This window comes from Macaca nemestrina, chromosome 11 (genome assembly GCF_043159975.1).
Source record: "Macaca nemestrina isolate mMacNem1 chromosome 11, mMacNem.hap1, whole genome shotgun sequence".
NCBI lineage: Eukaryota > Metazoa > Chordata > Mammalia > Primates > Cercopithecidae > Macaca > Macaca nemestrina.
Genome location: NC_092135.1, coordinates 52,192,860 through 52,217,304, shown reverse-complemented (window position 1 = coordinate 52,217,304; position 24,445 = coordinate 52,192,860). Strand labels below are relative to the sequence as shown.

General features: G+C 34.6%; 1 protein-coding gene and 1 long non-coding RNA gene across 15 annotated transcripts in view; one reads left to right on the top strand and one right to left on the bottom strand.

Moving 5' to 3' along the window:
* Positions 1–24,445, bottom strand: part of LOC105493237 (polypeptide N-acetylgalactosaminyltransferase 13) — a 623,722-nt gene that overhangs the window by 64,088 nt on the left and 535,189 nt on the right. The window lies entirely within an intron of this gene.
* On the top strand, positions 413–16,847 carry LOC139357119 (uncharacterized). Its single transcript, XR_011609780.1, has 3 exons — positions 413–505; positions 13,055–13,218; positions 16,740–16,847. It is a non-coding gene; the product is annotated as an uncharacterized lncRNA (long non-coding RNA).

Genomic DNA, 24,445 nt, shown 5'->3' with positions numbered 1-24,445 from the left:
GCAATACTAATTGTCTTGGTGATTGAATTTCTGTGCAGCGAGCAGCAGGACCTAAGACTGAATTTCTGGTATCTTGGTAAGACACTGAGAGTCAGTACAAAAAAATAGTGACACCAAACTTGTTACTGTACCAGCATTTTGTGCTATTCTGAGGACTTTGACTATCTTATCATACATGTTGTTGCTATTGTTTGCATTTTGTCTTTATTAGAAATCTCAAGAGTAATTTCTTTTGTGGACTCAGAAGCAGGAAAAGCTGTGTTTGTCCTTAGCAACTGACTCGCTATATCTGACAAACATTGCTAACTTTATAATTGATGAGGTATCCCTGTATATTCTTCCCATGTATCATAAGAATTTAGAATATAGAAAGCCACATTGAATCATTATTGAAAGAGGACACTCATCTATCCATCCATGGAGTAGTGTGGTTTATTTAGGCACCAGAAGTATTTGAACAACAGATAAAGTGTTACTTAAGGGACTTCGTGTTCCAGACTACACAGTAAGCACTTTTGGATACACATTCTCATTAAGTCGATATAGCATTTCTATCTGTTTTATTGTTTCTTGTTTGAAGGAGGAAAGAATTAAGACTTTGAATGGTTAAATAACTTTATTAAGTATACTTAAGAAAATAGCAGAAGTAGGATCAGATGTTGTTCACTTTTATCTAATATCAAAATCCATGCTCTTGTTCACTCTACTATAATGAAGTCATTAAACTGGAGAAAGTTTGAAAAACCTATAAAGAGAAATATTTTCCCAGGTACAGAACATGGTAATTATCATCCCTTGAATGAAAGGACTCATGTGGCAAATTCTCCCTGATCTGACATCAGTGTGATTGATCCAAGATCCCAAACTTGAATTCATAGAAATAAAAAATCAATAATGATATACAATGAGTTACTTTATTGATTTGACAATTAAATACAAGCCAGAAGATTTTAGTGTGCAATTGACTGACAAACCAAAATATTTCCTAAAGTGCTTTACAAATTGTGTCCCATCCATCACTAGTACTGCAGGAAGCTAGTTAGATATAACTGTTTCTTCAGTTATATGCCACATACTATCTTATTTGAACCTTTCTGAAATAGTGCTATGTTTTATAATCAATGATATCTTACCATTGCTGTTGGTGAGAAAGCAACTTTATTGTAGTTGTCACTGCTTTAGCATGTGCAAATATGTTTTCCCATCTCTAAAATCAGTAGCCAATTGCAGTTTCCGTAGATAATTATGGCCATTTAAATTAGGGGACATTTTAATGCATCCTAATTGTTGTTTGAAAAAGCTTCCTTTGATCCCTTCTGGTAAAATTTTAAAAATAGCAAGATAAAATTCCTAAATGGTTTCAGGAACTTGAAAGAATATCCCAGGCATAATAATGAAAGATGATTTTAAGAAAGCCTGGATTGTCAATCATCTTGAAGGCACTGAGAATGACAGTGGGTAGGAAACACATGAACATCAGTTAATTTGCATTGAAAAATGATTCAAAAGAGTTAACCTGCAAATATAAAGCTGCTTGATCAATTCATTTGCTTATATTTTTATTTTTATATATATACCTGAATGACGTATGATTTAAAAGCTGGTTTTGAATTAGTTAGGTCTAAATGAGTTCCTTTAATAGGGACAAAATAATTCTAGGTAAAAGGAAGTTTTGCATCATAGTTTAACAATTTTTTCTTAGAGATATATAATGGTGATCTTTCAACTGATGGCAGCCTAAATTAAATGAAATATATTTATTCTTTAATCATTTCTGATCTGCTTATATTTTAATGGAAAGAATGAGTAAAACAAAATTAAATAGGTGTCTTTAAACAGGACTTAGAACTTTTACTATGGTAAAGTGCATTATGAATAACCAAAGCATTTTCCAGACTTATTTTCCCCTTTCCAGAATTTGAGACAACAGTGCTCCATTGAAAACATTTTGAGAAATGCACTATTGTTATATTTCCTATATTTAGCCAAAAATATTAGTCACTAGCAAATTATAAACTGATCCCATTAGGGAACAATCTTTTTGAACAAAACATAATTCCTTCCATGTACTTTTCAAATTCTTCCATTAATAAGTTTTAATCACAAAGTTTTAATTAAACCAAGGCAATGGTAGCAAACACATATTTGTTGATATGTGTATTTACATTCCGTTCCTAGAACAGTATCTGATGCCAATAGACATTCTCTAAATATTAGCTAAACTACTATTTGCAGAGCTGTCATGTGCCCTCTCTTCTGTCTTATTCTCGCTGTCTCTCACATACATGTATGTTTTAGAAATATATATATATTTGCTTTTATATCTTAGAATTACTACTTATACTTATTAAAAAGTGATTTGGACTTCTTTAGATATACATTTTATATTACTTTTGTAATATATAGATATAGCTATATCGATAGCAATAAATTTATGAAAAATCGGCTTCAAAGTATTAGTTGGTCTCATTAATAAAAGAATATCATAAAAGTAATTTTTAATATTTATTAAAGTGCATTGGTCTAGTCTGTATTTAGTCAGCATTCTGTTTTGCAAAGCAGTAAGAAAATCTAATTATGTTTTAAAATTATGAGTTAGTAAAGAAAAAACAGTGTGACCCAGGAAGACTACCGTGAATTGTTGGTACAATTTAGTAACTCAAGGAGCATCTGAGATTATATTATGGAACATGTTAACTCAAACCAAGGAAATAATAACTACAAAATAGTCAATTGTTGACTATCTAGACAGACTGTAAATATAGGGCATACAATTTTTTTTTCAGCAGGGAATGTTCTTTATAATATGTATAGATTTCTATTTATACAGCGGTGCTAGTAATAGCACCTTTTTCTGAGTGCTACTATGATTATGAAATGAGTTAACATATAAAACACTCAAACAGTGCATCATGCATAGTAAATGCTCACTAAATGTCACCCATTATGTCTATTGTTTTCTTGTGGATATGTACCTCAAGGCGCACATCATCTCCTAACAGAAGAGTAGGCTAGCTATTTTCTGGGATTGTGTACTTCTGTTGTATATCAGATGAATGAAGTGGGAAATCAACTGCTTGCTCTGGCTCAGATGCCTTTTCAATAAGAAGCATACCATACATCACCTCCAACGTGTCTCACAATTGCACTCCTATAGGTATCACTTAAGGTCTTGGCCCAAGGATTTTTCTAACCCCAAAGTACTAATAAACACGACACTTACGCACCACATCTCTCTGCACTTGCCATTTCTATCTACATTTGTGCACCAGGGTGATTTTGACACATACGCCACACAGTAACAAAGAAAAAAATACAAATTCCATAACCATAGTCTCTCAGTTAAGACACACTACTAAGAACAGTAGAAATTGATATTAAAAAAAAAAAACTGTTTTAAGAGAACATGTTAATTTGTGGATTCAAAAGAACAGTTGTAAAAATTATTCATGGCCTCAATTGTGAATCAATTTTCCCCTTCTGTCCTAAACTACTATAAATGAGTAAGCTGGAAAAGGCTACAGGAGGATCATTAGTCACCCCTGGGACAGTGTGCACTGTTAACTGTGGAACAATCTATGAGCAAAATTTCAATAACCGTGAGTTTGACATATGACTTCGGAGAATGGTAGAGTAACATACTGCTTCTGGGTTTCCCATGCAGTATCTATCCTCTAGCACTGCTCACGTCAAAGAATTGATACTGAAAACAATGCAAAGTTATTTATTGCATACATAAGTTACACTTCAAAAACTGAACTTAACACTGCTTGGTATGAGAACTTCTCAGTAATCACTAAATAAGGGTAACATTCAGTCATGATGAAAGCAGGCCAAGCATGTCAGCTGTACTATTGTGATGCTAAAATATTCTTCTACATAATAGTCTAGTTCTCTATTACATAGAGAATTCTAACATGCCTCTCTTCTTTTTTAGAGCTTTATATTTGTCTCAAGATATCATTGGTCTAGGACTATGCTACCATTTAATTTAACAAACCCTCTGTGTCCATAGAGGGGATTGGGCAGCTGAAGGGGAAGGCAGGATGCCAACATCTTGAAAGGAAACAACATGTGTGTGATGTAGTTTGTTTTCTGGTGAGGTTTTCATTTGTCTAGGGGGAAAGGAAAACATTTTGAATTATATCATAGCTGTGGCATTCAAATGCACAAACTCTGAAGAGCATCAGGAGTGTTTCTTAAAATATATGTAATTTACAAATGTTGATTTCAGCTTTTCACATTACTTCTCTTATCCTCTAACTTTGCCTGTTGCAAACTGTTTGGGCATACCTCAAAATCACTGGTCAAAAGATGAAGGCAGTAGCTGCCAAAAGATTCTGGGGGAAAAATTTCAATACAGTAAAACTTTATTAACAACAGTATAAAATCAAAAAATTACATCAAAATTCTAACCATTTGCATTAGAAAATGACCTTTCACACATGAATAACCTGAGACTTGGAAATATGATTGGACTTGGGTGAAACAAAAAAGCTAATAAGTGAAAGAGTCCACATTGGAACCTAGGTTTCCTGACTTCCAGGTTAGTGTCCTTAACATCTGTTCCTTCACTCGTGTTTTGTCGTGCACCTTGTGTTACACACTGTCCTAGGTGATGGGGATATAATTTTCCACAAAACCTCTATACAGTTTCTTTCCTCATCAGCTTAATTGGGATGTAATAAAATAGCCAACACAAAAATTAACAAATGTGAGATTACAAGTGTATTTGATTGATGTATAGAGAATAAATGCAAAGAATAGGCAACTGATTCACTGGTGGTCAGGAAGGGGTGGTCAGGGAAGACTTCTCTGAGGAAAGTGATCTTTGAGCTGAGACATAAAGGTAGGGGAGATGAGATAGAGAAGAATGGGTGGGCATTACAGGAAGTGCCTCCTGGTTTAATTGTTTGGGAATATATTGATAAAAAGTGGGTTTTATTTGGCTGTTTCCAAGGACTGTTTACTTGTTTGGTTGGTTCTGCATTATTTTCTGTAGCAAGCAGACTCTAAAAAGGCTTACTATTAACCCTACTTCCTGATATTCATGTCTAGGTGTGACCCCTTGCTATTGCATGTAGGTAGAACCTATGACTTGCTTCTAATCCAGAAAATAGGACAAAAATGATGAGGTGTCACTTTGATGAGTACATTACATCTTGTTAACAGGAACTCTATTTACTCTCTGCATTTCTGGCATTGGTGAAGCCAACTGCCATGTTGTAGGCTAGCTTATGGAAACGGCCACATAAGAAAATGCTGGCAAACAGACAAGAAACTAAAGGTTTCAGCCTGACAATCTTCAAGGAACTAAATTCTGGCATGTAAAATTGGAAGCGGACTCTTCCCCAGTTGAGCCACGAGATGAGATTGCAGCCCCTGTCAACACATTAATTGCAGGCATGTAACAGACCCTGAAGCAGAGGCCACAGCTAGGCCATCCATGGACTCTTGAGAAATAATAAATATGTCTGGATTTCAGCCACTAAGTTTGTGGCAATTTAGTACACATATTTGTAGATACTGATAGATAATATGTTGCCCCTTTGTGTCTTCAGTTTTCATCTGGAATGTCTTTTGATGCTGATAGCATTAAGTCCTTTTTCATCTTATGAAAATCTCAAAGAAAATGAAGAGAAAAATTCTGGAAGTATGACTATAAAGTTGTTTAGATCATCATTTAATTTCTTTATACATCAAAAATATTTTAAGAGTTGAACTTTTGGAAATATTAACACATAACTATTTAAGGCTACATAAAAAAATGATATGCTATCACCTTTTACCAAAATGTCATCCTAGAGTCTAAAAAGCATTAGGCAGAAAAACCATGAAGCAATGGAGACTTAGATTATTCATTTCATTCATGTGAATGATCCCTCTGAGTATGAATTTCAGGTACATCATATGCTAGCTATATGACCCCTTAATAAGTTGCTTTACTCTTGAAGGGTAAAACAGATATAATTAATACTTCATGGGATTATTATGAGGAAATAAATAGAATGATATATACAAAGTATTTGGCACAGTGACAGTTAAAGAATGTTAACTCTTGTGTCCAAAAACTAATACCTTTTGTTCAGTTATATAAACTTTACAGTAAAGTATTTCATAATCTAATAACAGGTTACTGTCTTATTTATTCCACTTTTTGAATTTTTAGATATAAATAGAAATATGTAAGTTTAATTTTATTCCTTCTGCTAGATTAAAAAAATTTGAAAGCAATTTTTAGTGATTTTAGTCATGGATTAAGATATTTGCTACTTCACATAACAGTCATTAAGTATTTTATTAATATTTTCATGGGGTTCAGTAATCTTAATTCCTTTAATCTTTTTAAATGTAATACTTAATTTTGCATTTTTTTCCTGCCCAGGATTCAGTATTTACTGAGTTAAGAGTTACTCTGCAGGGCAGTGTTGCAGAATTCATCGTAAATTTTAACAGCATTAAAATTGTACAGTTACTACATAGTATATAGATTTCTGTTTGACAGTAAACCAATGTAGAGTTTCAATATTTAAGAACACAGACATTATAGGACTACTCATTAATTATTAAAACATCAGTATGTTTTTACATTTTAAGTAGTTTCTAGACAATTTACTGTTAAAGTTTGTTTATTTTAAATACGTAACATGAGAATCAAACAGCCTTCTAAGGAATTGAATAGGTAGGAGACTATTAGACAATGTTAACAGACCAAAAATAATCACTTCGAAATTATTTGCACTTAAGCATTATCTTAATTTTCACTCACAGCTTCATAACCATGATCTCTACTATTAAAGACAGTTTGTAGTAAGATTAAGAAAATGTTAAGAACATTTGAAAAAACCTGGTTTATGAAATCTAGTGTAAGCCTCTAAAAAAAAATTAGAGAAAGCTACATAGCATTTTGCAAGGTGTGTTTATTTTATTAAGACATATTGTTAGTCCTTAGTCAATATGACATGTCTTTATCATATGAAAATACAAAATTTTTAACCGTTTCACTAAGATGGGCGAATGACATAACATTTAGGGTTTTTTTAAAAAATATCATAGTTAATGTAGTTTTGTTTTCTGCTTTAAAAGGGCTAGGCATCATTTATTAAGCACACATTAAGTATTTCTAGCCACATATTCTATATCCTCTGAAATTACTGCCATTATTATGGTTTCATTTTACGTAGCGTAACAGGAAATTTCCTTGAGACTAGGCCTGAAACATTTTAAAGTCACAGTTTATCAAATTTTAAATAAAAAGAGTCTTGACAATCCAAGCCAAAGTAGAGGCATCATGACAAAATGGTACAGATCAACTGTTCATTCAGCGAAAATTATCTTTAAAAATGTTTATATTATTTCCATTGACACATTGTAATTGTAAATACTTATGACGTACTATTTGATGTTTTGATACTATATGTGGTATAATGATCAAATCAGGGTTAATCTCACTCATATGTGGAATTAAAAAAAAAAAGATTTAATATAATAGAAGCAGAGCTGAAGAGTTGATACCAGAGGATCAGGAGGGAGGAATGTGAGAGGTTAGTCAATGGGTACAAAGAAAAATTATCTGTGATTTAAACATTCATATTTGATACTCACTTTTGTAAGACAGCAAATTGTTGCAACCAATCTGTGGTCTGCATTGTTAAACATAGGCAGAATAAAATGCAATTGTGTACATGTGTAAACTGTATTAAATTAGTTGCCTACAACAGAGAAGATGGATAATGGTTTTGAAATATATTTCCTAGAGCTCAAGCATTTCATAATTGCAGGAGGTGTGGAAATAAGTCATTCTCTCTAACTTAAAATATTAGTTACATACTTCCTTATTGTCTCAAGTGAAGGCACAAGGCTGCACATCTCAAATCATTCCTAAGATAGTCAGCCAAGGAGTCTCAGTAACATTTGTGATAAATGATCAATTCTTAATCTGAATATTGAGCAAGTATAGCAGAACAACCTCCTTCTGCGATCCCAGTGAACCTTTTGAATGTGGGTTGAACTTAAATGTGGTGTGTAAGTGTGGGTCTCCCTTATAGAGAATTGGCATTTTCTGTGTTCGTTCTCCAGACAGGGAACTTAAGGTAAAATAGTCTGTGGGTCTGAAATTTGAGTAGCATATATGAGGTTGGGGGCCCTCCATAAGGACAGGGGTCATATAAATGTAGTCACAAGGAAGAAGGCCAATCCAGCCAAAAAGGAATGCACTCCAAAAGGGTGGCATGTCTTTAGAGATTGAGCTTTGATTTCCTCTAGGTCACAGCATATGATCAAAGCACTAACCCCTTTCTGTGAAGCCTTCTCTGACTACCCTATCTAAAATGACTTTGCTTCTTCACCCAGTTGCTGTTCATGATCTATTAATTTCCTCAGCTACTATCATAATCTATCTTATTTATTGTCTGTCTTCATACTAGAAGTTAAGTACAATGAAGAAAAAATATTTTGTCTGTTTCATGTACTTCTAGATCCCTAGGACTACAGGAATGCCTGGGATATATTAGATAATAAATGATGAATGAATGAACTATTATTTTTAAGTCAGATTAACTAACTACACCTATGTAACTTTTCATTTTTATTTCCTTTGTGCTCTCCCCTAGGCTTTAGTAAAGTCTTATTTAAATAATTTGAGGTGACTGTATGGACTAAAGCCTATGAGTGGTTCTTCCTTTATTGTTACATTGAGAAGTTCTGGGCTTGGTTTAGCTAGAGGAACAAATGCAAAGAAAAGGCTAATTCCTCCCTCCCTCCCTCCCTCCCTCCTAGCCTGCCTGCCTTCTTTCCATCCTCTCTTACCCTTCTTTCTTCTGTAAACACCAAGAAATTTTCAGTTGTAAAAATGAAATAAACATTTCCATTGTCAATCAGCATGGGCCATAAATATGTGAAAAAGGTTGGTCACAAAAAAGACAATAAACAGAACCCAGACAACCCAAAGAGAAGATACCACTGAGTGAAAATATTTAGGTCCTTATCAAAGAGGAATTATCATATTATCTTCTGTAATTTAATATTTGTTGTATATACTTACCAAGCTAATATATATTTAAATATGAACAATTTACATTGCCTATTATTCTCAGCACATCATTTCACTGTTTTCAAAAGTACTATTTTAGATAATCCTGCAGGTAGAATTATAAAGATATATCTGAGCTAGGTAGATCCTAACATTGTATTATATTCCAGGTCCTGGTGCTAAGAATATTCAAAATAAGTTCTATAGTAACCCTAACAAAAATCTGCTTTAGCAAGACAATCTTTTCTAGGTGTGGGATTATATATTTACTAATTTATAAAGGAAGGAATAAAGCTGGAGAGAATGCATCTGCAAATCCTTAGATATTTTATAGTTTAGGGGGCAAGTCTTAAGATTTTTCTGCTTTATTTCTTCAACCTAACTTTATGGAAACATGGAAAACCCACGAATATTACTGTCCTAGATATTGAGTTTGAATTAAAAAAAAATTCTCATTTTTAAATTTTGTCCTTTTTGCCATAATATTATCATAGTTATAAGTTGACACTATTAACATGTAATTTGCTTGTTTTCTTTGGTATAAAAGGTTGTATAATTTTGATATTTTGACTTTTATATAAATTTAAGAGATTTCACTAGGACTCAGACACTAAAATATTGTACTCTGTGTACTTTTAAAATTTTTATTAACTAAATTTGTTTTAAATAAAAGCATTAAATTCTTACATTCTTTTAAAAAATCTATCTGCTGGAAAAAAAGATTTTTTTATGTGCTGACTTGAAAAAACATTATAGGAAAGAAATACATGATTTAGCTCGAATATATCCCATCTACAAAATATGCCCAGGAAGAGACCCGTGTTCTTATCTGACTACCTAATGCAACATATTAGCAAAAATATATGTCATTAAATAGAATTAACTGAACTCAAAATAGGGGGACTCTAATGAAGATGAGATTTGTGGCCCAGCGCGGTGGCTCACGCCTGGATTCCCAGCACTTTAGGAGGCCGAGGCAGGCGGATCATGAGGTCAGGAGATGGAGACCACCCTGGCTAACACAGTAAACCCCGTCTCTACTAAAAATACAAAAAAATTAGCCGGGCGTGGTGGCGGCGCCTGTAGTCCCAGCTACTCGGGAGGCTGAGGCAGGAGAATGGCGTGAACCCGGGAGGCAGAGCTTGCAGTGAGCCGAGATCGCGCCACTGCGCTCCAGCCTGGGCGACAGAGCGAGACTCCGTCTCAAAAAAAAAAAAGAAAAAGAAAAAAGAAAAAAAAAAAGATGAGATTTGCTCATTAAAAGTAATACAATTTTTACAAAAGAAAAAAAGTGAGGTGACTGAAACACCCCATTCTGTTTCAACCATCTTCATATTCCAGTTAAAGCTGTGTTTATTATGGATTTTCTTAATAGAATGTCTTTGTTGGATATTTAACCGCTCCATGAAATTGTTTCCAAATGAAAAGAAGGGCAAATTATATATTCCTTTTGACTCCCTTTTGTGATATAATGTTGGCTTTGTATTTTGTAAAAGCTGAATGTATTCAGTAACAACTAAATTCTTCCAATAAAATGTATTTTAAAAGAATTACAAAACATCTAAATGAACATATCAGGTTATGCGGTTATGCCTTGCCGTCACAAAAGGAAATCTGATGTGGATTCTCATAGTCTTTATTACTCAAAGCATCCAGTAGATGGAAGCCTTCACCTTTTAAAACTTAAAGCTGCTTCAAAACCATGCATGCAGTCGGATTTGCTATTCCCTCGGTGGAAAAAACAAGTCGCTCTCCTAAGAGTATATCAGAAAGACCACAATTTGCGTGATTTGTATGTGCTTTGAAAATTGCATTATTAAATTCAAGTTGTTTTGACCCCCACGAGGTGAATGAGAATGGGAGGAATAAATTCATTCCTGAAGCTAGTCTCTTGGTGGCTGCATGGGTTTGTTTGTCTTCCTGCATTAGTGTCCACGTCCTTGTTGCCCTTTTTCAGTGATAAATTTCCCAGGCTAGTGGTTACATCTCTATCCGTCCATTATTGTTCCTTGGAAGCAAGTGCCCAATGAGCAGAGAAGGACATTCTAAATTAGATCCTCCTGGAATGAGCAAAGGAAAGTAGCCCAGGGTTTTTCCGGAGGGTGATGCTAAAGTGTAGACTGACTGTGTTTCCTCCTTGTTCCTACGTATAGCTCTATCTTTTTATATTGAGCCCGTCCTCTCTGTCTTCTTACCAGTCTTAAGAATTTTTTCTGGCCGGGCACGGTGGCTCACACCTGCAATTCCAGCACTTTGGGAGGCCGAGGCCGGCAGATCACGAGGTCAGGAGATCAAGATCATCCTGGCTAACATGGTGAAACCCCATCTCTACTAAAAATACAAAAAATTAGCCGGGCGTGGTGGCGGGCACCTGTAGTCCCAGCTACTTGGGAGGCTGAGGCAGGAGAATGGCCTGAACCCGGGAACCGGAGCTTGCAGTGAGCTGGGATCCTGCCACCGCACTCCAGCTGTGGCGACAGAGCAAGACTCCTTCTCAAAAAACAAAACAAAACAAAACAAAAACAACAACAAAAAATTATTTCTGTGAACAACTATAGATTGTATTTACATTTCCCTGTCCAGGAAATGAGTGACTGTATTCTAAATAACTAATGAGACTTAATCATTGCGGTTAATTAAATCACTATTTATGTGATTGGTTATTTAGCTTGTTGTCTTTTTGAAAGATATTTAAAACAAGGGTAGTTAAAAAAATAAAAATCTGGGCTCATAGCATTTCAAAGTACATTATAAGCTGGTTTTGTCAGTTCAAACCTCAATACGGAATCAACACTTCATCAGGGAAGCCACACTTCTCTTTAACTGCAAAAGGGGCAGTTGAATGATGTTTGCATGTGTTTACAAGTCGTAACTAATGAAACAATGTGCAATGACAACCTCTGCTGGTATAGCTAGAGTACCTGAAATCAACTTTACATACTTGCCATTGAATTGCATCATAATTAGGTAGGTAATGGTTCTCCCATCCTTTTTTTCCTTATTCAATTCTGAAGTTTATAGTTCAGCTTTAATTTAGAGCCTTATCTCTGGTAATGGCTTCTAACTCTTCCAACAGCTCATCGGTTTTCCTTGTACTAAACAAGAGCCATCAGCTCACGTTTCATTGAAAACTCATTTAACTGTCTCCCCATATGCTTTTAAGGACTAAAAGGCAATAATGCTCAATTAAGATTTGAAAAACAACTACCACAACTTCTCCAGATTAATAATATATAAGCATTCCTTCTTCAACAAAGGGAGAGCTAGATAAAACATCTGAATGATGTTTACCAAATATTAGAAATTCACCCTATATCTCAATGGTTTTCAGCAATACAGATAATAAAATCATATTACCAATTTGCAAAATGGAGCTTTCAGTCTCCCAGTCACATCAATTCTATACTGCACAAGAGTGAAGAAGGAAGGAAGTCGGGAAAGGAAGAAGGCTGGGAGTAAAGACAGTACTTCGTGTTATAGTTGGTGAACTGTTTCAGTTGACAAGTCTGAAGGAGGCACTCACAAAAGGCTTTGAGGAATTGTAGCAAATTTTGAACACAACTTTACCCTCACATCTTGAGACCAAAAAATGGCACTCAGAAGTATGAAATCTTAAATGAAATAAAGCAAAACAAAAAAACCCCACAGAGCTCTGAGTATCTTTGTAATTGTTCACACTCTGTAAGAATCCTTAAAAGTCCTTAAAACAGTACTCCTGCCACACCTGTAAGCGGCTATTACAAGTCCAAGGGAAGACTTGTGCCCAATATGGGAAAATGTTTGTTGTTACTATTCTGCAGTCAAAACCTGTTTCATGTCTTTTGACTTAATGATGATATAAGTAAAGGCAATATAAAAAAGCAGTGGAAACATGGGATGCTGTTTTATTTTAAAAGCAGGTCTGATTTTTATACAAGATCTTTTGAGGGCAAAAAGTCCAGTGATGAAGTTACCTGTTCTATCCCTTACTGTCTATATGGTCTTCAACAAATAATACATCTTTTTGGACATCATTTTTCTTAGCAGATTGAAGGTCTGAACTAGACAATCAGCTCTCAAGTTTTTGAATTTAAAATTATCTTCAAGGATGATCAAGATATGGATGATCAAGACATGGACAGACAGAATCAAAAATGAAGGGAACAGAAAATCCTGGTGCCATTATGATTCAAGCCTCAATTTAAATGGTGAGTACATATATATAGTACAACCTCAGTTTTGTTGTAATATTTCTTATACTTAATTTGGTTACTAGCACAACTAAACTCAATGTATTTTTTCTTTTTTAATAGTGTTTCCTCACACTGTACCAGATGTCTTAATCTCAGCATCTGGAATAAATAAGTGTTGAAGGTTTACCATAAAATGTATGAAAACTGAGGAAATATTTTTGCACATGATTCATTTTTTATATGTTTCCATTACTCTAATTGATTTTGACGTTAAAATACTTATTAAAATATTTTGACTTTTTAAAACCAAAATATAATTTCAGTTATCTTAGCTCCTAGGAACAGGGTTCTTTAAAAAGGAAAGTGTTCTAAAAATTATTCTGACAGAGTATTAATGATTAAATAAAAAATAGAGATTATCTTTTAACTTATTTTAAAATTATCATATTGAAAAAGGAAAAAAGTAAATGGAGTTTATACAATTTTCATGATTTAAGTTTATCTGTAAAAGGAATGATTTTTTTTTTTCAAACAGAGCAACGTATGCACACTTTGAAAACTCAAATATGCTGAAAGGGAAAAATAAAAAGTAATAATCACAATTTCACTACCCAAAAATAAGCATACATAACATTATCTTTTTGGATATTTATTTTGTATGTATTTTTCAGCTAGCTGAAAACATACTATATTTTGTGTGTTTATATTTTACTTCACTTCCTAAGAAATTTCTTAATAAAATAAACATGTAAATATTTCAGTGGCTGTATCATAATCTATCTAATAGAAGTTTCATGATTTAGTTGATCGGTCTGCTATCATTGTTAGATTTATCCCTGTGCAAGTGTTATTACAAATGACATTGGGATGAATGCATTTGTACATAGATATCTGAATGCAAACTTATTTCTTAACAGGGCTCCAGGGACGAGAAATCTATTTTCTATTGCCTCTAGTTGTTAAGAAAAATTTGCAGCTGCAGCAATCAATCAGTACATCAGGGGGATTAGAGGATTCTTCCATATGCTGAGGTCTTGACTTCTTTGGATTACCAACCTTAGCAAATTCTATTCCTCTCTTGAACTAGACAAATTTCAAAATAGTGTGACAATAAAATCTCACTCAATTTGGTGGATTTTGGAGGTTGACTTAAACCACTTTTTTTCTTTACAAATTCAGGTAACTTCTTTACAATTTGAAAAAAAGACTAATTTTTTATAAAGCCATTAAGCTTTAGAATTTCAAAGCTTTCTGTACTATTCACTGAAAAGTAACATTCATTTCCCATTCTTGATGACAGCATCTCTTCTTCTCTAATACATTGTAATAACTCATTGAGTACCAGTTTAGTCAATGAATTTTCATTTTACTTATGTATTTGTCTATGTCAGGTATAAGTGGTTAAACTTGTGTTCTTTAACATTGGAAAGTTCTGTATTAAATAGATTTATATTCTTATTGTTCATTCTTATTTAACTAAATAAAGGATAGGTGAGTATTTTTATGTGCATGTTGACTTACCTCCTGATCATAATGACTCCAAAAGACTAATGTTTCTATGGGAAATTAAGATTTAATTAAAGCACTAAAAAAAAAAAAAAAAAAAAAAAAAAAAAAAAAAAAAAAAAAAAAGCTTCAGGCCTTGTTTTCTACCTTTCCCTACTCAGAATCAGAATATAGGTGCAAACCAGGCAAGATGAGTTCTTTCAGTGGTGAAAATGAACGTGCCTACCCCTGTTACCATCAGATATGATTTCTAAAATTATGCAGAGTTTCTGTCCCCTGTGCCCTCCTCAAGGGAGTTCCTTTTGCTATCGTTTCCTCTTAATCCTGAATCATCAGTTTCTCTCCCTCTATATAGGATTTTCCTCATGAATTTATAACATCCTCTTGTTTTTCCTATGAGAAATACAGTCAAAACTACAGTAATAACATATACTTTTCTTGCCACATTGTCACCTCTCTGCTTTCTGTCACATACACTCAAAAACTTCTAGAAACCTTTGTCTATAATAGTGATTCTTAATGTTGGCAGCAATATTATAATTACCTGGAAATTCACTAACAATACTGCAGCTTCAAAAATACTTTCAAGCTCATCCCTCTACTTCTGGTATGGGATCAGGCATTGAAAATTCTCTAAAGTTCCACGGGTGGAACTAGGGTTAAGGTACACTAGCCTATGTTGTCATTTTTCATTTCCACACTTCCTATTCTGCCTTCAATCTACACTCAGGTGGCTTCCATAAACACCACTCCAATGAAACTCCTCTAAGCAAAGTTACCAATGGCTTCCATGTAACCTGATCTCGTAGTCACTTTGTCTTATCTTACCTTCTAGCAACATTTCACACAGGTGCCTATTTCCTTCTTGTCAGCTTATCTTTTCTTGGCTTCCATAACACCACATTCTTCTGGTTTTCTATTTTTATAGCCATCTTTGGTTCTCTTTCTTGGTGCCTCCTCTTATGTTGGCCTTCTAAATGGTGTGCCCTGAGTGAGACTCAATTTTGAGACTGTTTTAATGGAAACTTTCTCCCTAGGGCATCTCATTTAGTCCAATGGATTTAAATAGTAGCTATAACTTTCAAATTGTTATATGGACTTAAATATGATCTATAACTCTTAAGTTGTTAACACTAAGCCTGACTTAACTCAAGATTTATAAGTCTGCCTATTTTACACCTACACTTGAAAATCTAGAAGGACACCTCAACAAATCTAAAAACAAAACTCTGGATTTAGCTCAACCCAACCCCAAAATGTTCTTCCTTCAATCTTCTCCATTTTAGCAAATGGCACCTCTAACCACCCGGCAGCTCATAACTAAAACTTAGAAGACTTTGTGCTTCTATTTATTTCAACATTCCCTTCCATTAACTCTATTCACAAACCCTGTTGACTCTATGTCATATCCTAGCCCATTTCACTTATGCCATATCTCCTACTGCTGTCCTCACCCAAGTTATTTTTTGACTGTGAAATAGTCTTAACTGGTTTTCCTGTTTATGCTTCTTCCTCTTTACATCTAACATTCCACATAGCCACCATGGTAATTATTTTGAAAAATGCAAATCAGATTTCATTAATGTTTTAAACCTGTTCAATGATTTTTGAATCTCTTAGGATAAAAATCAAACTCCTTAGACTAGTCTAGAAGACCTTCAAAATCTGTTCCCACACTACTTTTCTACCAATATATAAATCACCGCTCGGTAATTATGCCTTATTAGCTTCAATGAGACTGATTTGTATCCCCCACTAAATTTCGTATGTTGAAACACTAACCCTCAATATGACTATATTTGAAACTACAGCTTTTCAGAGGAAAATTAAAAAATGAAATCTCAGGGTGGGGCTCGAATCCAATAGGATCCATGGCCATATCGTTTCTAAAATGCATTATATATGTTAAGACTTTTAACAGTATGAATCAGGTGAGAATTATGAGATGAAAGGCAAGGTGATCTTTCAAGAGATTGGGCAGGAATTTAAATATCTAACTCTTTCTCCCTCTCTACACACACATTGTAAAGAATTCATGTGAGCACACAGCGAGAAGCCTACCAACCAAGAGAAGATGCTTTGGAATGAAAGCTCATTGACACCTTGATCTTGGTCTTCTCAGCCTCCTACACTTTGAGGAATAAATTTATGTTGTTAAGTTACCTAGTCTATGGTATTTTGTTATAGCAGCCTGCTATGATTTGAATATCTGCCTCCCTCTAAACCTCATGTTGAAAACTTAACCAGATAAATCAATTGCCTGTGCACCATCCAATAACAAGGCAATGGCATAAATAGAATTGAGAGATGACATACCTGACCGGTGAGCTATGGCTCCCCATCTCTTCATGAGGTCAATTCCACCCACCTCCCTACCTGTGCTCAATTCCTCTGAAGTTAAAACCCTTTACGTTTTACTCTACAAACAATGAAGGTAATATTAGGGAGACATTTGACTAGATATTCTCCATTAAAAAAGGCCTTCATGCCACAGAAGTGGCACCTGTGGTTCTTTGGGAAAGACAGGCCTGCATGTGGTCAGTCACACCCCCAGAGAGGGATTTGCTACTCAGTGTTGGCAAGGGTTTCTATGCTGTGGTCAGCTTTGCCTGAGCCATACTGGCCTTTGTACTGCCTCATCTCGCATGAGAAATTCAGTTAGAATATCAGAATAAAGGAAAAGGAAAAATATGTAGGTTTCTATGAAAAAGTAATTCCTGATAGCAAATCTGTGAAACTGCCTTTTTGTCATCAGAGCCAGAGTTTTTTTTTTCTTTTAACATATTTTATCCAACTTATCATTGAATTATGTTTTAATCGAAGTGAATTCACTGGAGCTATATAAAAATGTTTATTCTAAAAAAAAATACTCACATTTCAATGTCCGTTGTTGGGCCCAAACCCAAACTTTTCTAGTTTCATTAATTCATTGTTTTGGTTTCAACTACTATATATTTTTCAACTACTATATATTTTTATTAAACTATAGCTCTGAAAATATTGTGAGGATCTCTATTATCATAAATCATTGTACTTTATCTTGAACATTTTTTTTCTCACAGTATTTCCATTTCCCATGATAAATGTTTTAATCCTTAACTGCTTTTGTTCTATAAATTATTCTGCTTTGGAGAATTTTTTATCTATGCTTGTCATTTAAAAATATGTTCATAGATCATATCCACACTTCCTGCACTTTATCAATAGAGAAATTGGCAAGGTCATAAAAACAGTCTTTTTTTACATTATGATAAGAATTAATAGCTTCTAGATCTTTTTAGAGTCAGGCTCTGCCAAAAGATTTTATTCTTATTTGCAATAGGAACTGTGAAAATGTGGAATTTTCTAAAATATCAGAATGAGAAGGCCAATTCTATTGTGATTTTATACTCTTGAAATGGTAAGTAATGAAATGGTATATAAGATTAGAGAAACAATGCTTCTTGGGCTTCAGAATGTAAAATTGTGCTCTCTCACAATTTGCTGGAAATGCCAGCTAGGATTTTCAGGTATGTTTTATGACTTCCCAGGCAGGGACGTACATAACCTGTTCTATGTAACTAATGGCTAACAAAATTTTGCTTTCTACTGCCTGGCCTACTTCTGGACCATTTGCTCACATCATCCTTTTCATTTTTTAATCATTCATTTTTCTTTTTCATTTCTAGGAACTGAATCTAGAAAGGGGATTGATAGTTATCCATTTTTCCACATAGATAAGGGCTCTTAATATCTTGAACTCCCTTGTTCCCTGGTAGTTATTTTTAGAATGATCTTATGTTCGTATCACTTATGTTTTATCTCTTCATTTATGGTTTACATCTCAGCTGTTTTATAACCAGAAACTCTCTACACTGTATAAAGTGAATTCTATTTTTACCCTGTTATATAATTTCAATTTTTTTTAAAAAAGGAGTTTATTTAACTAAAATAAAAACATAAAAAAGTAGCAACAATGAAACTTGTTCATTTCAGTGTTCAACTTGGTCTGAGGCAGAGTATTCTATGGTATTTCTTCCTTTACATCATTCATAATCCAGTCTGATCAGTCCCTATATGCTGACCTTAAATGTTTGACAGTTTGTTGGAGTCCCTGTACCTTAAGTGACATCTGGAATTGACTTATTTGCAATCACCTGATTAAAACTTGGACTTGCTTTTTTGTGTAACTATACTTTCCTCCTTCCCTCTTCTCTGGTGATCACTTTCCACACAGTAATCATTGCTGGACTCCAATTCTGTTTCTGTCCATCATACAGAGGAATTCTTCTCATACTGCACCAATTCTTGCTCACTTGACAGATAACCTTAGCTCTCACCCAAGAATTTTCACTTGATTAACACTGCTCAGAAGTTGTGACATGTATAACACATGTTAGAAATTAACGCTCACTTGGAGAAGATTTGAATTTGCTTTAACGGTTTAACTCGTTGTACTTGATATCTCAGTCTAAAAGAGAGATGTTAGTTGGGTTACTCAATCTTGTTACGAGGTTCTGGTCGTTTCTGTCACATTCTTCTCTAGATATGACTTATGTCTGAGGTTGTGCTATATATGCAAGGCATGGTGCTCATGATTAAAGATAATCATATATATAGCGAGCGACATACATCCTTAATTTATAATATACATATATGCCATACACATATACATTATATTTTCTAAACTATATATTTTAGACAAAGATACAGAACTTTGAAAACTCTTTAAAAGATAGGAACCTTTTAAATGTAAATATCTGAATATCAGATTATGACTTTCTGCATCTGGGACATTTTTTAGGTGTAAGGAAGAAAAGTGTAACTTTGGCTGTGATATGATACTAAATCTTTCCTAATGGCTTTGGAATAAATCAATGTTAAATGATGTATGTGCACACAATCAGAAAAAAAAATTAATGTATTATTAATTAAAATTACAGAACGCATCAACAGGCTTTAGTTCTCATCAATGATATTTAGTTCTTAAGTACTCTAGTGGAAAGGATGAAAGTCTTTGATGATTGTCAATAGCATTGACTTCACACTAATGGCCAGAGGTCTAGGTCTCTTCATTAGGCTGATATTGGTTCAGGTTTCTGTAGAGGAAAATACTTATTACTCTTCACATTGAAGACATCATTCAGAAAATTTGACTGCTAAGGGAGATATCCTTTTACAGAGATAGTTCCTCTTATGCAGTAAGTAAGACTTGTTTAGTCAGTTAATCAATCTAATTACATTTACCGAGTATCTAACAGGAAAGAATGCAGACAATGGAACCCTAAGTCGATGACTGTTTCTACTTTCTCTGAATAAAGCTGAAGAAACATTTCCTTACTTTAGTGAAGTCTCCATTCAGCTATACGATGATCCTGTCACAGAAGTCCACCCTATTTTATGAAATAGATATAGTTTCCAAATTGAATCTTAATTTTAGTGGGAAAACTTACCCTTTAAAACAATTTTGGGATGAATCATAGTAATGCACAGATGGAATTGTGGGAACATTTTATAATAAAAATGGCACATTCTAGCATAAGGTCAAAGTTTTTCATTCTCCTTTTAAAATATTGGCAATTTATAAATACAGCACAAATGTATTTTTCCTTTTGTCTTTGATGGTGGTTAGCTGTATTTCTCTGGTTTAAACTGAAGGGTATGCTTGGGAATTAGTTGTATGAAAATCATTTATATCCAACAATTGATTGTGACCTGCTTAGGAAAAAACTTATCTATTGTTAGAAACCCAGAGACTAAAGTAGCAACATACTTGGTAAAGGTGTTCAGTGACTAGGATAAGTGGATAAATAAAGCTTCTATGAAGCTAATGATTTTACTAATTTGAAAAGAAAAAAGCAGAATGGGAAGATCACCCCAACTAGGTGGGATTCTAATTTTCATGTGAAAATTGAACAATGTTGAACTAGTTTGTCTAGTAGTGGCTAAACTGGCACTTATTTTTTGCAAAAAATATAAGAATGCAAATGTACATAAAAAGTGAAGGATAACTGCCTGGTGAGGTGGCTCATGCCTGTAATCCCAGCACTTTGGAAGGCTGCGGCAGGCGGATCACTTGGGGTCAGGAGTTCAAGACCAGCCTACCCAACATGGCGAAACCCTATCTCTGCTAAATATACAAAAATTAGCTAGGTATGGTGGTGGGAACTTGTAATTCCAACTACTTGGGAGGTTGATGCAAGAAATCGCTTCAACCCAGGAGGTAGAGGTTGTGGTGAGCTGAGATCCGTGCCATTGCATTCCAGCCTGGGTGAGAGGGCGAGACTCCATCTCAAAACAAAACAACAACAACAACAAAAACAACAATGAAAGTGAAGGGTAACAATACTCAACAGCCTTAGAAGAAAACAGATTAAAAGTTTATTTCTAAAATGCTGTGTTAGAAAATAGCATTTTAAGAAAGGTCTGATTTCATTTTCACTGATATTCTTAGAAAGCAGCCTAAGGATATTAATTTGCTATACTTTCTAACTGCCCATCACACTATTCTCAGTCTTGATAGAATTCACTGGAGTCGAGATATTCTCCCTTGAACTTGTAAAGCCAGTCTTCCATAATCATCAAATTTTGATGATTTCCTACAGGATAAGTGATATTACACAATATGTTAATGCTTTATACAGTTAGGTTAAATATATTCTTGCTAACAAAAGGTTGCGCTATTACACTCCCAAAAGTGAGATTAATTTAAAATTTTCTATTTTACCTCCATGAGAAAAATAGAAATAACCTTTCTATAACTATAAGAGTTGTAAATTATTTCCTTGTCTCAATACCATATATAGCTTGCCTACAAATAGAAATTACGATTTCATTTAAATTCTATAAGGATAATACAACAGTATCTTATCTCTGGTCAATATAATATACTTCTCATTTTATTCCATTCAATATATAACCTGTGTGATTTTTAGCTCATTCAATTTTTAATTCAAGGATGATGGATTTTTTTTTTTTTTTTTTTTTTGAGACGGAGTCTCGCTCTGTCGCCCAGGCTGGAGTGCAGTAGCGCAATCTCGGCTCACTGCAAGCTCCGCCTCCCGGGTTCACGCCATTCTCCTGCCTCAGCCTCCCGAGTAGCTGGGACTACAGGCGCCCGCCACTGCGCCCCGCTAATTTTTTCTATTTTTAGTAGAGACGGAGTTTCACCATGGTCTCCATCTCCTGACCTTGTGATCCGCCCGCCTCGGCCTCCCAAAGTGCTGGGATTACAGGCGTGAGCCACCGCGCCCGGCCGGATGATGGATTTTTAATGTTAACACCAAAAGATAATTATTGAAAAGTATATGATGGAGACTTATACTTTTTAGACCCCCTAGATAGTTTCATCTCATGGTTATACAGGAATTGAGACGTCTATGCCTACCCACTGAGCAGTTCTCAAATATCATTCTTTTGTAGATGGGATAAAGCACTTGGGTGATACTTTCAGATGAATAAAGACAATGACTTAAAAACACAGTTGCATAAACATGATGTGGAAGGCATAGGTCTGGGGAGTCAATTCAACACTTCTATTTAACTCCAGTCTTTATCTTTTATATTTATTCCAAAAGAGCTTCACATAAAAACTCCCTACAGAAAAAGAATTTGCCCACATTTACATTTCAGCGTATAGACATAACCATTTCATTTCATCACACTGCTTTTTGCTTTTTTTCATATTTTGGAGTGTAGTTTAATTTTCTTTCATCACCATAATGGGTCAGAGTATGCAGAATAGTGATTGCAGCAAAACTGCATTTTTAAGAAAAGGTCATACAATTAGCTGATGGATTGATGGAGGTAACTATGACAGGCAGAATCCTCACTGGTCCACTGCAGAAATCCACAGAATAAATAATCAGAACATTTGCTGCTCCCCGGCCTCCACCCCCCACACACAAAAAGTTAAAACAAATGCTATAGACATAATTCAGAATACTGTTCTGAAAAGGCTGGCGGTAAGTCAAGGCTTGGGAACATCTAAGCCATACTGGGAAGGCAAGGAGGATGAAAGAGTAGTGATTCAAACTGGGGTGAGCTGGTTGGACAGGCATACATCTGGCTTACCAAGCCTATTGAGTTTTTAAGTCAACAAAGGTAATATAGTGTGAGAAAAAGTTAGAAAAACAAACAATGGATTCTGAAAATAACAAATCCCAGAGATCAGTAAAATCAGGTGAGAAAAAAAGTTTTGAATGCACTTAAGCTTAGAAAATATTTCTGGGTTAAAGTAAATGAGAAAGCAAAACAGTAGTGGACAATGAAACTTTAAAAGCTGTGTAAGGAATTTGTTAACTCAAAAATAAACTGACAACTTCATTTGTGATTTAAGTCTGTTATAATGAAAACTCACGTAATGACTTTAATAATTTAAAGGGTGTGAAAGGTTGACCTACACTAATTATTGAGCCATATAGTATCCTCAGTCATGAAAATGAAAGTGGGGAGAAATAATTTCTTCCTTAATGCAATAGCTAGTTGACCACTTGTAGGCAATATTTTAGAGGTGATTCATGCATTGCTAAGTATAGCAGTTACCCAAAACTTAGTGCATAAAACAATGACCAGTTTTTTTTTTTTAGCTCACAATTCTGTAATTCAACAATTTGGCTGGGCTTAGCTGGGCTTTATTTTTTCTTCTTGTGTATCAAGTTTCCTCTTGCACTTGGCAAGAGCTTTTGGGTTGGTGGGGGTTGGCTAATTTAAAATGACTTTGACTAGAAAGACTGGGATGAATGAGACCTCTCTACACATGGTCTTTCACCCACCAATAGGTTAAATTGGCTTGCTCATATGGTGAATATTCTCTGAGAAAGAGAGAAGAAAAGATGAAAGGAGAGGGGATGGGGGAGAGAGAGAGATGAAATATAAAAATCTTCAGTCTGAGGATCAAAACTTACTCTATTTTATTCTATGTCGTGTATGTCAGAAAAGCAAGTAATAAGACTAGTCCAGACTTAAGAAGCAAGAAACTAGATAGATTCACTTCTTGATGTGGGGTGGGGTGGGGGCGGGGATAAAATTTGTGATCATTTTTTGCACTCTGAAAATATGTATTAGAATAGAAACTTCCAAGGACCATTCCAATTCTTAATGCCTATTCTTTTGTGAAAATAGGGTGCCACCAGTTCCTGTGGACACTCAGTTGTTTATCTATCTTAATTGCCTACTTCACTCTTCGTTTCTTTACTCCTGTATGTCTGAAGTGATAGCTTAGTTAGTGCTGACTCCATGGGCCTGGGCTTAGTAGTAGCAGGATCTCTTACCAAGAACTGTGGGCAAACTAAATCAAGTATAGCAGTCAAGGGCCCGTTAACCTTGAGAGATGAATCATATTAGTTTTCCAAAATAAATAAGGCTTGGAAAGAGTGCCAGAAGCTAAACTATGCAGTCTTAGGAAAGCCAGAACTAAAATTCAAGCATGAGGAATCACTGGCCAAGGCTGAGGTGAATAATGTTGATTTAAAAAGCTGAGTCATGCTTATTAGAATACAGGCCTGGTTTTTGACATTCAAAGGCCCAGAAATTAAGTGGATATGATTCTTTTACTAATCAGTATAGAATCACACAATAGTAATAGGCAGCATCTGTTAAGTACTCACTATGTGACAGAAATGGGCTAAGCGCTTTACACTAAATCTAAAAGCAATCCTATGAGATAGACACTATTTTTAGTTTTATATAACAGGGATTTGAGGATTAGAGAGTACACTGTATTACAGCAAAATGATAGTTTATACAACCGGCAATC